Source organism: Bos indicus x Bos taurus, chromosome 11, assembly GCF_003369695.1.
Source record: "Bos indicus x Bos taurus breed Angus x Brahman F1 hybrid chromosome 11, Bos_hybrid_MaternalHap_v2.0, whole genome shotgun sequence".
NCBI classification, from domain to species: domain Eukaryota; kingdom Metazoa; phylum Chordata; class Mammalia; order Artiodactyla; family Bovidae; genus Bos; species Bos indicus x Bos taurus.
The window spans coordinates 29,779,402-29,793,389 of NC_040086.1; the positions used below are offsets into that span (position 1 = coordinate 29,779,402).

The following is a 13,988-nucleotide window of genomic DNA, read 5'->3' on the forward strand; positions in this document are numbered from 1 at the left end:
ACGACTGAGCGACTTCACTTTCACTTTTCACTTTCCTGCTTTGGAGAAGGAAATGGCAGCCCACTCCAGTGTTCTTGTCTGGAGAATCCCAGGGACAGAGGAGCCTGGTGGGCTGCTGTCTATGGGGTTGCACAGAGTCAGACACGACTGAAGTGACTTAGCAGCAGCAGCATGATCACTTAGGCATAATCATTCCATTTTCTGTAGCAATTCCCTTCTGTCTCCTCTTACCTGAGAAACTGTTGTGGCCACTGCCTAGGCCTCCGTATGTCCAGAAACCATAAAACCATCAAAATTCCCAGAAACAGACGGGTGTTTTTCCCCTTTGGTGGTTTCCTGTAGCAGCAAAGGAAAGGACGCAACAGCCATTCTCAGTGCCCATTCATGGACCTGCAGTTTTCTTGCTATATTATCATTATTACTTCTTTTGCTCAGGAGAAAAGAAAGGGGCCTATTACATACAGTTGGCCTTCTGTATTTGTGGGTTCCACATCCACGGATTCAACCAACTGGAAGCAAAAATATTCGAGGAAAAATAATTTCAGAAATTTCTAAAAAGCAAAACTCGAATTTGCTGCATGCCAGCAACTATTCACATAACACTTGTATTAGCTATTATAAGTAATCAAGAGATGATTTAAAGGATAAGGGAGGATCTGGGTTAAGTCCTGTAGGAGAGGAAAACAAGTTTTTCTCTACCCGCCTAGGTTCTGTAGCTAGAGCCCTGGAAATCAAACTGACAAAAGAAAATTTAACAAGAGAAAAACAGAGTTGATTAAGACATGCAGTATGCATATACATGGGAGAAACTCAATGATGACTAATTCAAAGGGATGGTTAGAACTTTGAGCTTGGGAATTCCCTGGTGATCCAGTGGTTAGGATTCAGCACATTCACTGCAGGGCCCAGGTTAAGATCCTGTAAGCCAAGAAGGGCAGCCAGAAAAAAGAAAAAAGAACTTGGGGCTTATATAGCATCTTTTTTTTTAAGATTCATTTGTTTATTCTTGTCTGTGCTGGGTCATCGTTGCTGGGCACAGGCTTTCTCTAGTTGCTGCAAGTGGGGGCTACTCTTGATTGCAGTGCACGGGCTTCTCATTTCAGTGGCTTCTCTTGTTGCGGAACATGGGCTCTAGGGCCCTTGGGCTCCATACTTACAATGCACAGGCTTAGTTGCTCCATGACATGTGGGATCTTCCTGGACCAGAGATTGAACCCGGGTCCCCTGCACTGGCTGGCAGATTCTTAACCACTGGACCGCAAGAGAAGGCCCTTATATAGCATCTTAATAAAGAACAATAAATTTGTGGAGAAGGGATTAGACAAAAGAAAAGGAGTTTAGGCTTTTCAGGGTGGCAAACTGTGGGAAGGTAAATATATGGGAGGAAGCTAATAGCAGATGATGGTAAGGTTTAGTGAGGTTTGTTTCAGAGATTCCTCTTAATGCCATCCCTGTCCTGTTAAGAGTCTAGAGTTGTCCTTGGTGATTAAGAGTCCAAAAGTTATCTTTCTCTTTCCTGGCATTGGGGAGGGAGACACCTTTACAAACGAAAATTAATAACTTTTTCTCAGCCAGGTGGGGAAGGGCAAATGGCTTTTTTTTTTTTTGCATTTGCTGTTTTGTAATTGTCTTCAGCACAAAGTGATCCTTATGTGAAAGTGGTGTGTTTTCAACGGCATATTCCAGTCCCCCTCATTACTAACTCCATCAGCTGAGTGAGCTTCATCAGTTTACCCAGCTTCTCAAAGCCTCAGAAAGGTTTACAAAATAGGTTCAATAAGAGTAAGTTCTGTATATTACCATACGTGAAATAGATCCCCAGTCCAGGTCGATGCATGAGACAGGGTACTCAGGGCTGGTGTACTGGGATGACCCTGAGGGATGGGGTGGGGAGGGAGGTGGGAGGGAGGGTCAGGATGGAGAACACATGGACACCCATGGCTGATTCATGTCAATGTATGGCAAAAACCACCAAAATATTGTAACGTAATTAGCCTCCAATTAAAATAAAAATTTAAAAAAAGCATATGTTCTTCATAGAGCTATGATGAGGATTAAATGAAATATTGCACATAAATCTTTTTTTTTAATATGCAAGTATTTGTTTTAATTACTCCTAATTGAAGGTTCCTATTTTTGGAGAATAGCAAGGCATTTTATTATTCACTGTTTCCATTCCTTTTTTTTTTTTTTTAATACTGAAGTATAGTTGATTTACAATGTTGTGTTAGTTACAGCAAAGTATCCAGCTGTATGTATGTATATGTATGTATTTCAGATTCTTTTCAACTATAGGTTATCACAAGAATACTCTTTCCATTCTTTAAACATTTCCGCTGGTTTTGGCAAATTCACCTTCTTTTTTTTTCCCCACACTGTGCCACTTGCAGGATCTTAGTTCCTTGACCAGCGATTGAACTTGGGCCCTCAGCAGTGAAAGCACAGAGTCCTAAGCACTGAACAGTCAGGGAATTCCCAGCGAATTCACATTATCCTCATGACTGTATTTCAGGGTAATTCCAGGTATGTTGGTGGATTCATCATCAGTCCACTGTGTATCTTTCTGTAATATTGAAGAGCAGCACTCTGCAGCTTGCATAAACAGGGCAAAGGTGGAGGGGTCTCTGGTCAGCTTCTTCCAAGTGTCTGGAGCCTTGCATTAGGCAGGTTGAAGTCTAAATATGTGTCCAATCTCATGGGTTAAAGTCTTACAGGATTGTAGCAGGAAAACATCATCCAGGAGGGTAATAGTTATCAAAAACCAAAAAGCCCCTTGGAAAGTATTTTCTGGAGCTTCTTCACTTTGCCTTCACAGAGATATAAAATCACTGTCATACCTGGCAAAGCTTGCCCATCCAGCTGTCAAAGAGGCCTGTCCAAAGACAAAATGCTAAGATCCTCTTGGATAAAGATCGACCATTGTTACTGTCACAACACAGAAGGCATCTTCAGGTTCCTTCTCTTTTAAGAACTTCAGAATGTGTCCTGCATGAATTGTGGGCTTTATGTGTTCTCATTGCACTAAAGGAACACTCTGTTACAGAGATAAGAACTAGTTCTAGGAGTTTTACTATCTAGCCATAGCAAAATGCTTCAAAGTAGCCCTTGAGTCATTTAATATATTTTTCACTGATAACTCTGGTGTTCCCCAAGAGATCCATTGCACTGTGTAACCATGCTGCATTTCTCAGAAGATGTCTTTCTGTAAGGGTTACTGAAAAAGTGTTCAAAGTCTTGGGGAGCCCCGAGATGGGAGGTGACCCAATCTGATGCAAATGCAAAGTAATGGATCCAAAAAGACCATTGTCTGCCTGGAAGTCTTCCATCAAAAGCCATTACGTCTCATACTGTGACACAAGCACTGGGCGCTTTGAGTTGAGAGCTGTTTTTAGTGTCTGTTCAGAGTGCTGTCCTGCGTGCCTCTTTGGGGAGGAAGATTCCCATTGACGTTTTCACCGTTCTAGGACAGGCATGTCTGGGCCTAAGAAAATACTGTCTGGGCTGTCTTCACCCAACAATAGTTTGTTATTCTGAGAGGAAAGGATGATCCAGAAGTTAAAAACATGGCTTTTGGAGCCACATTGCCTGGCTTTGAATCTCATCTCTGTCACTGTGTGACCTTGGACAGATTACTTAACCTCTCTGGTCCTCAGTTTCTTCATCTATAAAATAGAAAATATATTTCATAGGGTGCTTTCAATTTTTTTTTTGTTTTTCAAATTTTTTTTTGATGTTCATTTTATTTTTATTACTTATTTGGCTGCTGTGGGTCTTGTGGCACACAGGATCTTCCATCTTCATTGTGGCATGAAAAAAATCTTTAGTTGTGGCATGTGGGGTCTAGTCCCCCCAACCAGAGATTTAACCCAGGCTCCCTGCATTGGGAATGCAGAGCCTTAGCCACTGGACCACCAAGGAAGTCCCAGTGCTGAGTTAATTTTTTAAAATGAATGTATGCACACCACTTCAAATGAAACCCGGAGTACAGGAAGGTTTATGTGTTAGCCAGTCACATCATCCGGGACCCAGGGAAGGGCCCTCGGCATAAGCCCTCAGCAGTGGCAAGACCATTTCTTTCTGGCTGAGATCAGTGGATGGGACAAAGCCCCCTGTTACGAGTCAGGATTCCTAAGTGTGTTCCCACCAGACCTGCAGGCTGTGACCTTGAGCTGTGATCCTTTTCTCCTTGGTCCTATTTCCCCTTTTGTAAATTGTGGGGGTTGGACATGGCAGGGGGGTGGTCTCAGAGGTGGGGTCCTCATAGTGAATGACTGGGACAGAAGCAGAGACATCAACTAAAATGACAAAGCAGAAATCCAGGATGATCTTTTAGGGCACCCGAAGGTAGACCAGTGAGCAGGAATACTGCTGGCCTGGGGGGGAACGGTGGCATGCTCAGGTGAGAGACCTAATTTCTGCTTGGGTTGGAAGGGATGAGAAACCCCATCCTCTCCCACCACCTCCCACCCTGAACTCCTTGGCAGCATGCAGCAGCGTGGCACTGACAACTCCTTTGCCTTACTCTAGCAGTCTAGTTTACTGCAGAAGTGTAAAGTGTTCATGCTGAGAAAAGCCTGGAAAGTTTCAGTAAATGCTTCCCAGGGGTTTATCTGTGCCAGGGACTGGAATTCAGGGAGAAAATGAACTGCCTTCTCCTGGGAAGTGATGCTGGCGGGAGCAGGACACGATGCTGAGAGGATACGATGCCTGAGAGGACTGTGCATAATTCCTAGGGAGGCTCCTTATGGGAGAGACTTGGGGAAGAGCCAACTGAGGGCCATACATCGCAGCTGTGGCCCCTGGGAGACCTCATTTCCATGCTGACTTGGAGGATGCAGGAGATAAGAGGGAGGTCTTGGCTGCCTCTGGAGAGGTTAACCTGCCAGTTACACCAGGAAGAGGCGAAGATTAAAGGTCAGGGAGAGCCTTCTTTGCTGGTGACCCTCTTGGGGAAGGGTCTTTGGCCTGGTCCTCCTAGGAGTCACCCTATGGAATGAAATCCAGTTCACTACTTTTACAGATGCCAAGGACAGGGCCAGGTGCTGGAAATAAAACCCAAACCAAAATGCAGCTCCTTAGGGACTTCCTTTGCAGTCCAGTGGTTAAGACATACAACAAGAGCAAACGAACAAGAACAGGAGCGCTGGAACCAGGATAGAACTTTCTCCTGCAAAGTACCCCCAGCTTCCTCTACTGGCAAAAATTAACACTGTAATTGCAACAATAGGGATTAAAGGGTCTGATCCATTAGCAAGAGCAGATCATGAAAGGTTGATTTAGCTCTGAGAGGCAATAAATTGATAACTAGCACAACAGTCAAGAACTTTAAAACAGCCATTATGAATATATTCAAGGATGGAATGGAAGAGACAGACACAATAAATTAACAAATGGATAATCTTAGCAGAGAAATGGAAACTATAAAAACGAACCAAGTAGAATTAGACATCAAGATGGAGAGTAGCTAATTAGTTTTTTGACGAAGGATCCAGAGAAATTCAATAGGGAAAGGAAACTTTTTCAACAAACTGTACTGAAAAAACTGGGTAAACATATGAGATTGTTTATGATCCTAAACAGAAAAGGTTAAGAGACAAAGCTTCTAGAAGAAAGCATTGAAGAAAATCTTCATGATCTTGAGCTAAGCAAATATTTTTAGACTGGACTCAGAAAGCAGTAACCATAAAGACTGAGAAATCAAAATGTAAAACTTCTGTTCATCAAAAGACACTTAAGAAAATGAACAGGCAAGTCATGGGCTAGGATATGTCTAGATCCCAGTCTATATTTGTAACTCATATTCTGCAAAGAGTTTGTATATATATTATATAAAAATTCACACATCAATTTCAAAACACAATTAAATTCATACACCAATTAAAAAGCACAATAAAAAAAATAGTGAAAAGACTTGAACAGACACTTCACCAAGAAAGATATACAAATGGCCAATAAGCATATGAAAAGGTAAATTGCATCATTAGTCATTAAAGAAATGCAAATTGAAACCAAATGACATATACCATTCGCTAGAATGACTAAAACTTAAAAGACTGACAGTAATTGTTAGCAAAGACATAAAGCAATTAGAATTCTCATAACTGTTCATGGGAATGTAAAATGATAAAACCACTTTGGTAAACAGTTTGGAGGTTTCTTTTAAAGTTGAACATATACCTACTCTATGATCTAATATTTCTACTCCTAGAGATTTACCCAAGATAAATGAAACTTTTTATCCAGACCTGTGTCCAGTTGTTCATGGCTACCTTGTTCCCACTAGCCAAAATCTGGAAACAACCAGTTAGCCTCCAACAAGTAAATAGATTTAAAAGATTGTAGTATATCCATAAAATGGAATACTACTCAACATTAAAAAGGAACAAAATGTTAATTCAAGGAACAACATGGATAAGTCTAGAAACATTATGCTAAGTAAAAGAAGAGACAAAAGAGTACAGATATCATGATTCCATTTCTATGAAATTCCAGAAGAAGCAAAACTAAGCCAGATGATTGGAATCAAATGGGTGATTACCTAGAAGAGGGGGTCACAGGTTGATCACAAAGGGGCAGGGAATAACTTTCTAGGTTGATGGGAAATGTCTATACCTTGATTAAGGGGTGATGGCATGGGATTATGCATTTGACAAAACTCAAGAACCGTATATCTTATCTTTTACATGTATTTATTTGGCTGCACCAGATCTTAGTTGCAGCACGTGGACTCTTTGATCTTCCTTGTGGCATGCAAGATCTTTAGTTGTGGCATACAGAAACTTTAGTTGCAACATGTGGGATCTAGTTCCCTGGCCAGGGATCAAACCCAGGCCCCCTGCACTGGGAGTCTTAGCCACTGAACCAACCAGGGAGATTCCCTCAATGAGCTATATACTTAAAATGTCCATTTTATTTGTAAATTATACTTGAATAAATTTGGTTTTATAAAGGGATTTATTGAGCATGTACTAGATGCCTGGTTTGTGAACTGTGAAGAAAGAATGAACATAAAATAAGTTTTATAGAAAGAGAGGAACAAAGAGGAAGTAGTCGAAGATATACAAGACAAGGAATAACAAACAAGGTATTTAAGAAGATGAGAAAGGAAGGACACTTAGAGCCTGGTTGGCTGTGGTCAAGGAGAAGGAAATGGCAACCCACTCCAGTATTTTTGCCTAGAGAATCCCATGGATGGAGGAGCTTTGTGGGCTACAGTCCATGGGTCGCAAAGAGTCAGACACAACTGAGCGTTTCACTTTCACTTTCACTTTGGCTGTGGTCAGCGTGGTAGACACTGAGACAAGAAAAGGAGGACAGTGGAAGGAAGAGCTGCTGAGAAACAGGCAGAGGGCTGTCAGACCATGCCGTGGTCCCAGCTGAGCCTGATAGACTTGAATCTCTGATTGCCCCAAGGATAGAATTTCTGCCGGAGTCCAGCTCCAGAAGCCAGGGATTCAACCTGGAGAGATGAATGGTGTCGGCGATGAGGCAGCCTCTCAGTTTTCTATGGACTGCCTGTTTATTTCAAATTTAAGATTCTCTTTAATACTTTTACAAAAACATTAGGCCAGAGGTTTGACATTTTCAGTTCCCCCTCTCCCAGATTTATTATCTCCATAAATCACTGTTGCTCTTCAAACAGAGTTCCTGCTTCAATGATTCTCTCAGAATCAGCCTTATCATCTATTATCTACCTCCTCTAATGTGTCCTATAGTTAACTTGTGATTACATTGTAACTCATGCTACATTCCTCAGTTTACTACTTATCTTCCTAAATCCTGTTTGCCCCTAACATCCTGAGCTCACTATCTCTTAAAAGGGCTTCTAGCTATAGTGTCTCTAAAAATTCCTAACTTCTATGCTGCTGCTAAGTCACTTTAGTCGTGTCCGACTCTGTGCGACCCCACAGACGGCAGCCCACCAGGCTCCCCTGTCCCTGGGATTCTCCAGGCAAGAACACTGGAGTGGGTTGCCATTTCCTTCTCCAATACATGAAAGTGAAAAGTGAAAGTGAACTCGCTCAGTCGTGTCTGACTCTTAGCAACCCCAAGGACTGCAGCCTACCAGGCTCCTCCGTCCATGGGATTTTCCAGGCAAGAGTACTGGAGTGGGGTGCCATTGCCTTCTCCACCTAACTTCTATAAGCTATAGTAAAATATGCTAACTTTACAACATTCCTTAAATCTTTAACTTCTAACTGTTTTAATTATTTCTAAGCCCTAAATTCAGTAAACTCCTTTGCCATAAACATTCTCCTCACAAATAGGCTTCAGATAGCAATCCCTCCCATGGCCTCAAGCTACGGCCTACGTGCTCATCCTTGGAACACTCTTTTGTAAAAGTCCTTGAACAAATGTCAATGATTAACTTTATGAATTATTTTCTGAGCACAGCTGCAGAAGGCTTTGTGCCTTCTCATGCTTCTCTCAAGAACAATAAGCACCTTAATATTCCTTTTCAGTCAACTCAGCCAAGGAGAGGAAAAGACAAGTCAAAATTACAAGGCCTAACTCCTTTATCCCGGGACTGTGCCTGCGGAATGAGGAGAGGGGTCTGGGGCTGTGCCTCCATTTTGTCAGTAACGCCTAGCGCAGCTCCCGACAAATTTCTCCAGCACTGCTTGTTGAACTAGTGGAGAGGCAGGGAGTGGGTACAAATTGTGGGGTGTTTAAAAACATGTGTCACGGATGGGAAAAATAATAAGAGTTGGAGGCACTGACAACTACCGATACACAGGAGTTAGGCTGGGAGGGAAAGGAAGTGAAGCCAGGAGGGGAGCAGAGGGAGGAAGTGGAAGGCCTGTGGGACAGGCGGAACAGGTAAGAGCGCTAGAAGCAGCAGGTCTCGATCCCGCTGGGTCTGGAATTGATGATTTGGGGTCTGGTCTATTCCTCTCTCTCCTGGGCTTCTCCAGCGGCCCGGTGGTAAAGAATCTGCCGGCAGTGCAGGAGACACGGGTTCAATCCCTGGGTCAGGAAGATCTCCTGAAGGAGGAAATGGCAGTATTTTTGCCTGGAAAATCTCATGGACAGTGGAGCCTGGCAGACTATAGTCTATAGGGTCGCACAGAGTCGGACATAACTGAGTGACTAGGCACACCTACACCTCTTTCTCCTACAGACACAAGACCTAGGATTTCTTTGGTGCTCTTTTTTTCAGTGAATTCCTCACATTTATTGAAAGCCTATTGTATAGTAATGCAAATTGGCATGAAGTGAAAGGTTTGTGCAGATTTTCTCCACCTAATAGATACATTCTCCTGAGGCTGTGTTCATACAGAGCTCTGTGTGCCCACCTCAGCAGCATACTTCACACTGCAATTAAAAAAAAAAAAAAGTGTTTTATTTACTTATGTATTTATTTGTCTGCATCGGGCGATAGTTGCAGCCTGTGGGATCTTCAGTTGCAGCATGTGGGATCTAGTTCCCTGACCAGGGATCAAACTTTGGACCCCTGCATTGGGAGAGCAGAGTCTTAGCTACCTGACCACCAGGGAGGTCCACCTCACACTGCCCTTTTAAACCGAGAACACAGCTACCTAATCTTAACATTTTCACACCCTTTAGCCAGCAATTTCACATCTAAGAATTTATTCTTACTGCTGCACCTGGACATGCGCAGGCTATTTGTTTTAATGCCATTTACAATCATAAGAGGAATAACACACCAGGAGGCTCGTTAAATGAACAATAGTACTTCCATGCAAAGAAATACCATTGTATCCATTACAAGAAAAAGAAAGTTCTTTCCGTATCAATATGAACTGGTTTCAAGGTGTTTAAAGTGAAAATGAAAATAAGATACCGAACAGTATTTTGTTTCATTATTTGTGTAAAAACAAAAGCACATGGACACCTAGAAAGTGGACACTAGTCACCCCCGGGGCAGTCTGCAGCTTAGGGACATGAGAAGGACCGATTCTGTACTCCACACCCTTTGCACCTTTATAATTTTGTGTTAGTTTACCTGTAGAATTTTGAGAGGGTAAGAGAGTTTGAGAAATGGAAAGAGAGGCGGGGGAGTGGGGGCAGCAGTGAGAGAGAGTATAAATGAATTACTTATTAGTGTCTGGAGGACAGAGGGAAACCTCAACCTAAGAATGAAGCCCTAAGAAGCACCTTCAGGACTTTACCCCCAGGGTCCCTCAGTTGTCACTGGACATTTCAAGCACCTATCCAGCTCCAAACAGCTGCATCTCAGAGGGCCGCTCTCGCTGTCTGGAATTGGGATCCACCACTTATCTCTGTCCAGACACCTCTCCTTTACTCAGCTTCCTGGCGACCTCACTTGCCCAGAGCTCAGCTAAGAAGCAAAACATGTTTTAAACTGACTCTGAAGTGTCATCATACATGTCACTAAAGCTCATGCATTTGTTTGATCCTAACTCAGAGCCCACTTCCCTTTGTGAGCATCTTTCAGGTCCCTGGAGTTGGTATGAGTATTATTTCTTTATTAATTAATCAGGCTGTGTCAGGTTTTAGTTACGGCATGTGGGATCTAGTTCCCTGATCAGGGAATTGAACCGGGTCCCCTGCATTGGGAGCTCGAAGTCTTAGCCCCTGAACCACCAGGGAAATCCTGAGGGTTATTTTATTTTATTATTTTTTTTTTTTTCTGAGGGTTATTTTAAACTGAAGACATTTTAGGGGCTTCCCTGGTGGTGCAGTGGATGAGCCAATGCAGGGGACACCGGTTCGATCCCTGGCTTGGGAAGATTCCACTTGCCTCAGAGCAACTAAGCCCACATGCCGAAACTACTGAAGCCCCTGCACCTGGAGTCTGCGCTCGGCAACAAGAGAGGCCCTGCAGTGAGAAGCCCATGCACCACAGTGAAGACTAGCCTCCACTAGAGAATGTCTGCACACAGCAATGAAGACCCAGCACAGCTGGGTCTAAATAACTAATAAAAAAAATAAACTGAAGACATTTGAGACACAGCAGGTATAGAGAGAAGCCTTTTGGAGCTTCCCTTATCTGACTACAAGGTAAAACCTTTGAAAGCGAAGGTGCCGTAAATTCCTTCTTCCAGGAATCTTCGCTCCCTAGAGAAAACCAATCACTGGATGAGAAATTATATAAACTAACATTATCACTAAACGTTCATACCTTCCATTTGTTTCCCTGTAAGTCACTTTGTCTTCCCTAAAAAAGGCTCATTTGTCCTTCCCATACAAGCCCTTTCACCCCTTCCCTTTCCCCTGTTAGGCTGGTATGGAAACTCCTATTTCTAGATGTTCAGTGAGCCATTTCATCTGAATGCTCCCACATGCATATGAATCAAATTTGTGCATTTTTCCTCCAGTGATCTGTCTATCATCAGTTAGCCCCTGATCACTGGACCTAAACTAGTAGAGGAAAAGTTTTCTCTCCTTGCTGAGTTGTTTTTTTTTAATACTTATTTTTATTTACTTGGCTGCACCAGATCTTGGCTGTTTCACACAGGATCTTTGGTCCTCACTGCAGGATCTCTTAGTTGCAGCATGTGAACTCTTAGTTGTGACATAAGGGATCTAGCTCCCTGACCAGCAATCGGACCCAGGCTCCCTGCATTGAGAGCACGGAGGCTTAGGCACTGGACCACCAAGGAAGTCCTTACTTTGCTGAGTTTTAACTGAGCTTGGTTAACAGACCCATTGGAAAAAAGAGACAGCAAATTATAAGAAGAGAGGAATGTTATTTCACACAGAAACCTTCCTTCAATTTCACTAAGTGATAGATGACAACCTAACTGTTGCAGGGAAGACAGAAACATCTATTTCAAACAAACAAACAATAATAAACTCAAAGAAGTGCAGGTTATTTGCCACTTTGCATGTCCTGATGTCATGAGGGCATCTGGAATTAGCCCACAGCCCAGCCACTGCTATCTGTAATCATGGCCCATGTTTTAACACAAAGAGCTAAATTCTGTTCGGGGCTTTCTGATGGAGAAAAGAGAGCAGAGAGTGTCAGGGAGATTTCTATGTAAACCTTTTAAAACTGTCTGAGGGTTAAAGGCATAAACCCCATCACTTCGAGATCTTGACTTTTACAGAACAACTCATTCCCCTAAGGTTTCACGTCAGTGCAGCGGGAGGGAGAAGGGGAAGGTTTGTTCAGTGCTTAGACGATTACAAAATCACAGAGTTCAAATAGACAAAGGAAAATCAACAGCAGCTTGCCTCCATGGGCTCTTTTTTTTTTTTTTTTTTTCTCCATGGGCTCTTGAATGAGCCCAGCAAGGGAGGAGTCTGTCTGCCCAAAAGGCAGCAGGGCTCAAAACCAGGGTCCAGATTCTTGCTCTGCAAAAACCTCTAGATGAACACAGTCACTCGATTCTCTAAGCCTGTGCTTTGTCTTCTGTGCAATGGGAATAACAACCTCTAAGCTCTTGGTGTTACCAAATCGTTGTGATTATTTAATTCAGTTCAACTTACTCTAACAAATATTTACTGAGAATCTACTGTGTGCCCTGCCTGGCACCAGGTAATCCCTGTAGGGAGAACGGAAAAATGAATAAAACATAGTTTTTTACTTCAAAGAGCTTGTCATCTGGCAGGACCAAATTAACTACCAGATGGTGTGAGATAATAGAAAATATCTGTTGGTCTCTGTTCCTGGTTCTTGACACAGAGCTCCTGAAACCCTTGTAATTTCCTGGAGGATAGCAGTGAATTGTATTCTAAAGAGGAGACTCTGGGTGGACTCCTACATGTCTCCTGGCTGGAAGGACCAAACCATAATTAGAAACTTGGAATTTTCAGCCCTGCCCCCGCTTCCTCTTGAAAAGGGAAAAAGACTGAAAATGGAGTTATTGATGGATCATTCTGATGTGATGAAACCTCCATAAAAATCCCAACTGTATGGGATTTGGAGGACTTCCAGGCTGGTGAGCAGGTGGAGATTTGGGGAAAGAGGGCACGGAGGCTCTACAACTTCTCCCTGTGTCTTGCCCTGTACATCTTCCATCTGTCTTTTCCTGAGCTATAGTCTTTCATTATATACCAGTAATCTAGGAGGTAAAACGTTTCTCTGAGTTCTGTAAGTCTGAGTTAGCAAATTAATGAAAATCAAGGAGAGGGTCATGGGAACCTCTGATTTATAAGCCAGTCAGAAGTACAGGTAACAACCTGAGCTAGTGACTGACGTTGAAGTCCAAGGAGGGGTCATTGGGCCCTCCAGCCTATAGCCCATCAGTCAGAAGCACAGGTGGTAATCTGGGGGCTGGGGGTGAAGAGTCGAGGGAGCGGTCTTGCGGCACTGAGCCTCAGCCTATGGGATCTGATGCCATCTCCAGGTAGATAATATCAGGATTGAGTTGAATTGTAGGACACACAGCTGGTGCCCCAAGAATTGCTTGTTGGTGTGGGAAGACCCCCCTGTCCCATACACACACATCGAAAATCGGGTCTTGGAACGTACTTTAGATGGGAAAGTGCCTTAGAAAGGAAACCCTCCTCTACAAAAGTTAAGTGTCAGTACTTTTTCTGGAAGTTTGGAGTTTGTGGTGACACTCTTACTAAAGGAGCAGCATAGCTTAAAACCAGGTTTAGCAAATTAAGTCCTGGGAGAAGCACCCTGTCCAAGCCCTACCACCCAAGAATCCATTTTTCTTATAAACCTTTCCAAGAAAAAGATGCAATTCCACCCTCCAAACCAAGAGACCCCTTGATCCTGCTGATCTAGCCTCTTAAGGCCTCCGGAATCAGCCCCCTGGCACAACTGGAGTCCTGCTCACAAGTTGCCCTTATGGATAAGGTGGTAGCAGAACACAGCCGTGCCCATTCATAATATCCATGGTTGATTCATGCTTTAACAGCAGGACCGAGTAGTTGGTAAGAGACTGAATGGCCCACAGAGCCAAAAAATATTTTCTATCTGGCCCTTTATAGTGTGGTGATAAACAGGAATTAGCCACTATTACTAGTGGTTGGCAGAGACACTAAGGCAGGCAGAGGAGTGGGAAAGCTTTAGAAAAGTGCAGGCTTCAAATGTGCCCCAACTGGAG

At 43.2% G+C, this 13,988-nt stretch overlaps 1 pseudogene; it reads right to left on the reverse strand.

The window, feature by feature from the left end:
• Positions 1-2,130: 2,130 nt before the first annotated feature.
• LOC113900816 lies at positions 2,131-6,263 on the reverse strand (annotated as a pseudogene).
• Between the last annotated feature and the right edge of the window lie 7,725 nt (positions 6,264-13,988).